Raw genomic sequence first — 7,856 nt, forward strand, 5'->3', positions numbered from 1 at the left:
AATAAACCTTTTTACAAACCAGACTGATATTTTGGTATTAGCTGTTTCCAGTTTATCTGGTGGTGTCTCCCCTTTTCATTATTAATAAATAAATAAATAATGAATTTATCAAAATTAATAATTTTTTATTAATAAATTATTTTTGATCATTTATTAACTTTCAAGTAATTACTCAATTACTTGAGGGGTTGTTAAGGAGTAAATGACCGTTGACTTCCATTAATAATTTAAATTTTTCATAAATTACTTCCAGTGATTCATTACTTTCAGTAATCTATCACTTACAGTAATTTAATGCTACTAACCAACCATAAATCCCAACAACCTGAAACAGATGTTAACCAGGTGTGAACGGCCCAGAAAGACCTGATGAGACACACAAGCTGAAGAGGCTCTGACAGAACTCACTCAGAAACCTGAGTCACTTCTCTGTCTGACAAAACAAACTCCTCCACTTCTTATCATCTTCTTATCATTCTTATCATCCTGTCTTCTATCAGCTGTTCTTGTGATGATGTCATGGTTCTGAAAGAGTTCTGCTTCTGCTCCTGTATCCATAGCAACTGTGGATGGAGCTTCAAATAGCCACAGTCAACCGTGGTCCCTGAAGGTCTCTGACGAGCTCAGTCGCTAGAGCATGAGACTCTTCATCTCAGGGTTGTGGGTTTGAGTCCCACGTTGGGCGATGTTCTCTTTTCAGGCAGCGGTTCACAGTGATGAATCCTACAACTGACCACTCACCACTGTGGCTCCCTGAGCATGACCTTTGACCCCCATCAGCTCTCTGGTTCCTCACCAACTCCACCAATCCAGATCTCTCTCCGTTATCTGGATTGACAAACATTTTCATTCCTTGATAAGCGTTACTACGAAGCAGGTGATCAACTCAGTAATTCAACCAGGCTGTTCCATCCTGATCAGAGCTCGTTCACATAAAAGGGGCGATGATGAAATAAACAATACTAACTCCTCTCTTTTGTTCTCATGAGAGGCTCTAATACTCTTCTGTAATAACCAGCTGGTCTGAGCTTCTTAAAAAACATCTCCAACAATGTGTTTACAGTCTGTGGCAGACAGAAGAACCAGACAGGAGGTAAAGCTGTGCTTAGCTGAGTGAATTTATTCTATGATGCAACAGTCACCATGGCAATATGGCAAGAGCTCCTTTCTGACATCACAGTGATGTCATCAGTCTCAGTATCTCCTCCATGATGAGCAGAACCAAATGAAAAGTGTTGAAATGTTGAAGTGTTGAAGTGATAGAAAAGCTGCAGTGAGAGTCCTGACAGGAACCAGCAGGAGAGATCACATCACCACAATATGAGCTTCTCTTCATTGGCTTCCTGTTCAATCTACAATAGAATTTAAAATCCTTCTTTAACCTCTAAAGCTCTTAACAACCAGGCTCCATCCTATCTTAAAGAGCTCTTAGTCCCATATTACCCACAAGAACACTTGGTTCCTCCATTTCAGACACAAGTTGTCCTCAATCAACTTCAACACTTGAACTTTGATTTAAAATGTGTTTCTTTGATATTTTGAGATTCAGGAATTATGTCACCAATGAGCCTGAAATATATGTTTGGAGGTTTTCAGGAAAACTGGAGCAGCTGGAGAAAACCCAGGAGGGACAAGGAGAACATACAAACTCCAAGCCGGCCCTGACTTGAAGTGTGGAAATACTCCAAACCTGCAGCTTAATGACAATCACTGGAGTCCTTTAGCTTCTTCAACATGTCTGCTTGTGGTCTAGTGGTATGATTCTCGCTTAGGGTGTGAGCGGTCCCGGGTTCAATTCCTGGATGAGCCCTTTGGTCATCAACCATGATCCATTGTGTTAAATTTCAAAATAGGTTTTGACTTTGTGTGTGAGAATCCTCCTCCCAGACCAACCAGCAACATCTTAAAGAAGCAGAAGGACTCAACCAACAGTATCGGGGCTTTATTCACTTTGAGGAGCTTTCAAACAGCAACGCTGACACATTTCATGATGAACTCATAAACAGTGGTGCTAAAAGGGGGATAGTACTATACAGTATTTGGCACATAGTGACTCTGTGCTACAAGGAGCCAAGTCGGTAGATTCTGTATTTAACAGGTTTTTCGACGTGTGTAAATGATATGATCAATAACAGAGGCCCTATTATATACGTGTAAATATGTATATATATGTTGTATACAACCTTATATTGGTTCAGTTATGTGCTTTTAAATAAGTATGTTTCTTCCATAACATATTTGTTTTTTGGTTCGTTCAATATCAACTGGCCCTACAGTTTATCACATCTCACAATGTAATATTTAATAGTCCACAATCTATTACAATTTACCATTTGAAGTCCATTTACATCAAAATAGAATCAACACTCTCTCTGTTCTGCCTTCTGTCTCTGTTTCCATTATTAATCCTACTAATTGATCAGCTGTGTCATTACAGGCTGTCACTGTCACAGTGTCTAATGTTGGCCGAGATCGACGTGCTATCATTGAAACCACGACAGAAGCCAGGATGGTAATTCCAGCTGAAAAGTATAGCTTCAGGATGAGAAATGGACTGTTTCCTGGTAAAAAATAATATATATGGTATCCTGTTCTACTTGTGTGTGTCCAACACAATTCAACAGTATGCCTAACTCCACTTGAATAGATACGTAAGTCAGGATGTAGCTTCCTTAGCTCCACTTTATTTTGATGAACCATGTAAATGTTTCAACATGGAGTAAAACTGTAAAACAGAAATAAAATAGGTACTATCAACATGGCAATAACAGCAAGGGCTAACACACACATAATTAGCATGAAAACTTTAGTATATCCCATGGCAGCATCCCATTAGCATCTTACGCTAATCAAATCCACATTTACAATAAACATTCCCCACAAATAAGATTTCATCTAAATCAAGCTCCTAAATATTAATCAAAACTTACAGACGGTGGTGTCGATGGCTTAAACGAAAATGCTGATCGCAGTGGATGAACTTTCCCACATGTGGCTTCCAGAGAACTAAACAAGATGGCAGACTTCCTGTCACATGCCCAAAAATGACCTTCAAAATAAAAGACTTCCTAAATAGACCAAGACTAAGCCTACACAAAGCACCTATACGACTACAAAATTAAGGGCAGAACATTGCTACAAAATTAAGGGCAGAACATATGGAAACTTAAGGTGAGAACTGAGTGACTTTAGTTAGGCTTTCTTCAATTCAGCAGATGAGAGAGGCACCTCATGGAGACCAAAGGAGATCAAAGGAGATCAGTGTCTGTTGCCATGGAAATGCTGCCTGCTCAGTGTTGTAGCGACCTGGTCTACCTAGTTAGCATTGAGATGAGCTAATGGATATCATGCTAACTCGGTTCCGTAAACAAATGTGGCTTTGGTGAAGATCTGTGCTCTACCGAGTGTAGGTTGGTAGGTTATTGATACTTTGTCACTGTTACTATTATTTTCTGATACTTTTTCACTTCTACCAATTCTTTATTGAAACATCTTTACACAGTACACATTAGCTAACATACATATTAACATTCAGGAATAGTGTGCTTTAAAAAAAAAAAAATAAATAATCTTCTCATTCAAGGTGGATGGGGGTTTGATGAAAATCACAAAAAAAGCCTCTGAACTTAAAAATAAAACATTGCATTATCTGTCCTCTATTATGGAGACGATACGAGTCGGCAGCAAGAGACAAAATGGAGACACAAAGATTATTATCATAGGAGTGTAATGATTCCAGCTAGACTGTAATGTGTAATGATTCTACCAATATAAGAGCCATAATACAGCTGAGCAGCTCTGGGATGGATTTCTTTATTTCTGTGCCATGTGTAGTGAACTAGAAGTAAATATACCAACATATATAACATATATGAACATCCCAGCTGCTCTTGAGTTGCTTTGTTGTGTTAGAGAAACACATGACAGTTATTCTCTGAGAAAATGAATAATTAAATTAATTCTTTATTTTCTCAGAGAATAATTGATCCTTCAGTAATTTGTAAACTGCGCTGCAGGATTTCTCCGCGTGTGATTGGTCAGTTGTCGAGTTGATAACCTGCTTGGTAGTAACGATTATCAGGATCACGTTTGTCTGGATCAGTGAACCAGGAAACAGAGAGATCCTGGATGTGTTGATCAGGGTTCGTAGTACAGACCTCAGGACAGTTTGGATTGTGGTGTGTGGCTGCTTGCTGGAGGGGAGGATTTATGGAAGTGTTGTCTGTTAGTGAGGATTTCATGGTTATAGGCAGAGCAGTTTATGAGATATTTCACTACCGTATTTTCACGACCAAAAGGCGCACCGTACTAAAAGGCGCAGTCTCAGTTATGTGTGCCATTACTGCATTTAACACACACATAAGGCGCACCTGCTCATAGGGCGCGGGTTCCATGCCCACACTTCCCCCTTTAACGTTCTCATGGTGTCCGCATTACAACAACACACACACAAAAGCATACAAGTGTGCGATTTAAAAATAGAGCGGGAGCAAAACTGAGTTTGGTTGTGCTTTATTTAAGTATTGATTACAAAGTACTAACATTTTTTTTACCTGTAATCGTCATCAATCAAACCCATCGAACTCCTCATCCTCTGTTTCTGAATTGAACAGCTGCTCTAAATCTCCATCAAACGTACCAGGTTCATTTTCTTCACTGTCAGAGTCACTTTCCGTGCCGTGCGGCTCCTTGGAAATGATGCCGGCTTTTGAGAAAGCTCGAACAACAGTGCCAGCAGACACGCTAGCCCAAGCATCTACAATCCATTTGCAAATTGGGGCGTAACTCGACCGGCGCTGCCTTCCACTCTTAATGAAACTGTGGTCTCCATCGGTCATCCATCGCTCCCACGCCGCTCGCAGCCTTACTTTGAACGGCCGGTTCACACCGATGTCCAGCGGTTGGAGTTCAGAGAATTTTCATTTCTTCTGCTAGCGTTACTGCTTTTAGTCGAATGGTGACCGTCGAAACGCTTCTCCCACTCGTTCTTTGTGCGATGATCCACTGCCCGAGTCTTTCCTCCAACTCGGGCCACCTCGCCTTATGTCCGCGGAAACTCAGCTGCGTCTTCTTCACCTGTCGGAGCTCGTTTTCCAGCTTCCTCCACTTGCGAACCATCGATTCATTAATCTTAAATTCTCTCGCGGCTGCTCGATTTCCATGTTCCTCCGCGTAGCTGATGGCCTTCAGTTTAAACTGCTTCATAAGCGTGTCTCTTCGCCATTTTCAGGGTCGTTAAAACAAAGATGTTCTGCATAACGCACATACCCGTTCATTTATATACAATCCACGCCCACACTTCCCCCTTTAACGTTCTCATGGTGTTCCCTACTACGTCCGCTTTACAACAACAACACACACATAGGGCGCACTGCACCATAGGGCGCACTGCACCATAGGGCAAAACTAACAAGCTTGTCAGCGAGTTACCGCCAATTTTCAGCCCTCGGTTTTTTCTCTTAAACCTAAGAAAGGGTATAAAAATGAGTGGGGGAGCTGGACCAAGTAAGAAGACAAAAACTTATCACTTTTATACGGAATGGGAGGAGGACTTTTTTTTCACAATGACATTTTCAAAGTGCGTTTGCCTCATCTGCCAGTCTACCATCGCAATACCAAAGAAGGGAAATGTGGAGCGGCATTTTCGGACTATTCATGGAAAATACGACACCGACTTCCCGCTGAAAAGCGAGCTGAGAAAGAGAAAGGTGAAGGAACTGAAATCCCAGTTGTCCGGACAGCAGTCATTTTTCACACAACAAACTTCAAAAGTGAAAGCCGCCACCGAAGCATCGTTCCGGGTGAGTCACATCATCGTTAATAACAAGAAGTCCTTCCAAGACGGAGAGATGGTAAAAGAGGCATTCGTTGAAGCAGCTGACTCATTGTTCCGAGACTTTAAAAATAAGGCAGAAATATTATCTTCGATCAAAGCTCTCCAGCTGTCAAGAAGTACAGTTACACGGCGCTGTGAAGCCATGGCTGAGGATTTAACCCAGCAACTTTGGAAGGACATCGGAGGTTGCGAATGTTTCTCACTGCAGTTGGACGAATCTACGGACGTGAGTGACACAGCCCAGATGTGCATTTTCATTCGTATGGTGTTGAGTGATATCACTACAAAAGAAGAGCTATTAACAGTACTGCCCATGAAAGAACAGACGCGAGGAGAGGACATATTTCAGTCGTTTAAAAACTTGATGGAGAAAACTCAGCTCCCAGTGTACAAACTGATGTCTATCACCACGGATGGAGCTCCCGCAATGGTTGGCCGCTTGAATGGATTTATTGGCAAGTGCAGGCAGGACGATGATTTCCCGGACTTCCTAAATTACCATTGCATAATCCACCAACAAGTGTTATGCGCTAAAATGCTCAACATGAAGGAGGTCATGGATGTTGCAACGAAGATCGCCTGTTCTATTCGCGCCAGATCTCTTCAAAGACGGTTATTTCGTGCACATCTGGAGAAGGCTGACTGCGACCACTCTGAGTTGTTGCTGCACACTGACGTGAGATGGCTTAGTCGAGGGAATTTCCTGCAAAGATTTCGAGAGCTCTGTCAAGAGATTAAGGAGTTTTTCCGTGTAGCTGGACATGCAGAATACACGCAACTAAATGACGGTCAGTGGCTGTTAGACTTGGCATTTTTAACCGATCTGACAAACATGTTGAATGAGCTTAATCTAGAGCTGCAAGGAAAAGACAAAACAGTGATCAATATGATCAGCTCAGTTAATGCTTTCAAACGAAAGATGCTACATCGCTCCTCAAAGCTGCAGCGCCATGATTTGGCAAACTTCCAGAACCTGGCGTCAGAGCTGGAGATGCAAAGGAAGGCCTGTGTGCAACTTGACAGTGCACGCTACACAGAGCAGATTGACAATTGTCTGTCAGAGTTTGACAAACGCTTTCAAGACATTTCTTTGCTCGAGCCAGTCGCTACATTCATGTGCTATCCTTTTCGGGAAGATGCTGAGGTTGATTCACTCGCATCAAAAATTACAACACTGTTTCACCTGAACTCTTCTGGAGTGGAAGAGGAGATTTTGACACTGCAAGCCGACATTGAGCTGAAGTCCAGAGCTCATGGACAGTTCTGGAACTTACTCACAGAGGTGAAGTACCCCAACATCAGGAAATGTGCTACCTCCTTGACTGCATTATTCGGCTCCACTGAGACTGAGTTTTACACTCGGACTTGGACTTGGAGTGGAGTGGATTAGTCTGGAGGCCCAGGCACATGACCACCTCAGCTTCCACTCAGAGCCCAGACCAGCTGTTCAGATTTGGACACTTGGAGCTGAGAAGGGGGAGGCTCCATGATTCCTGTTCATGCAGAGGTTTTATTTCCCTTTGCCACTGAAGGCAACACACTCACTAGTCACCAGACCACAGATGAAAACACAAAATCATATGTGTACACAGAAAGTCCAGTTAAGATGGAGACGGGTTGTGAATGACACAGATGCTACTGGTACAGTATGAGAGTCTGACTGCTTTCAAAAGGTCCAGTGATCATACAAGCGTATCAGTCACTCTCATACTTTCTCATGGTTCTATTGACAATGAGAAGCAACAACACAACACTACTGCTTGGACATGTTTGCTGGATCACATCATGGATGATGGATGGATGGATGGATGGATGGATGGATGGATGGAAGGATGGATGGATGGATGGATGGATGGATGGATGGATGGATGTAATATACAGAAATGACTTATGTTCACTCTGGAGGTGAGGACTGATGTTCCCTTCCATAGGGAGAAGCTGCTGGTAGCTCACTCTCTATGTTCCTCTGGAGGTGAGGGGGGAACTCCTGTTCTCACTTTCATTGTCACTTTAATTTGAA

Source organism: Lipophrys pholis, assembly GCF_963383615.2.
Source record: "Lipophrys pholis genome assembly, contig: SCAFFOLD_24, whole genome shotgun sequence".
Taxonomy (NCBI): domain Eukaryota; kingdom Metazoa; phylum Chordata; class Actinopteri; order Blenniiformes; family Blenniidae; genus Lipophrys; species Lipophrys pholis.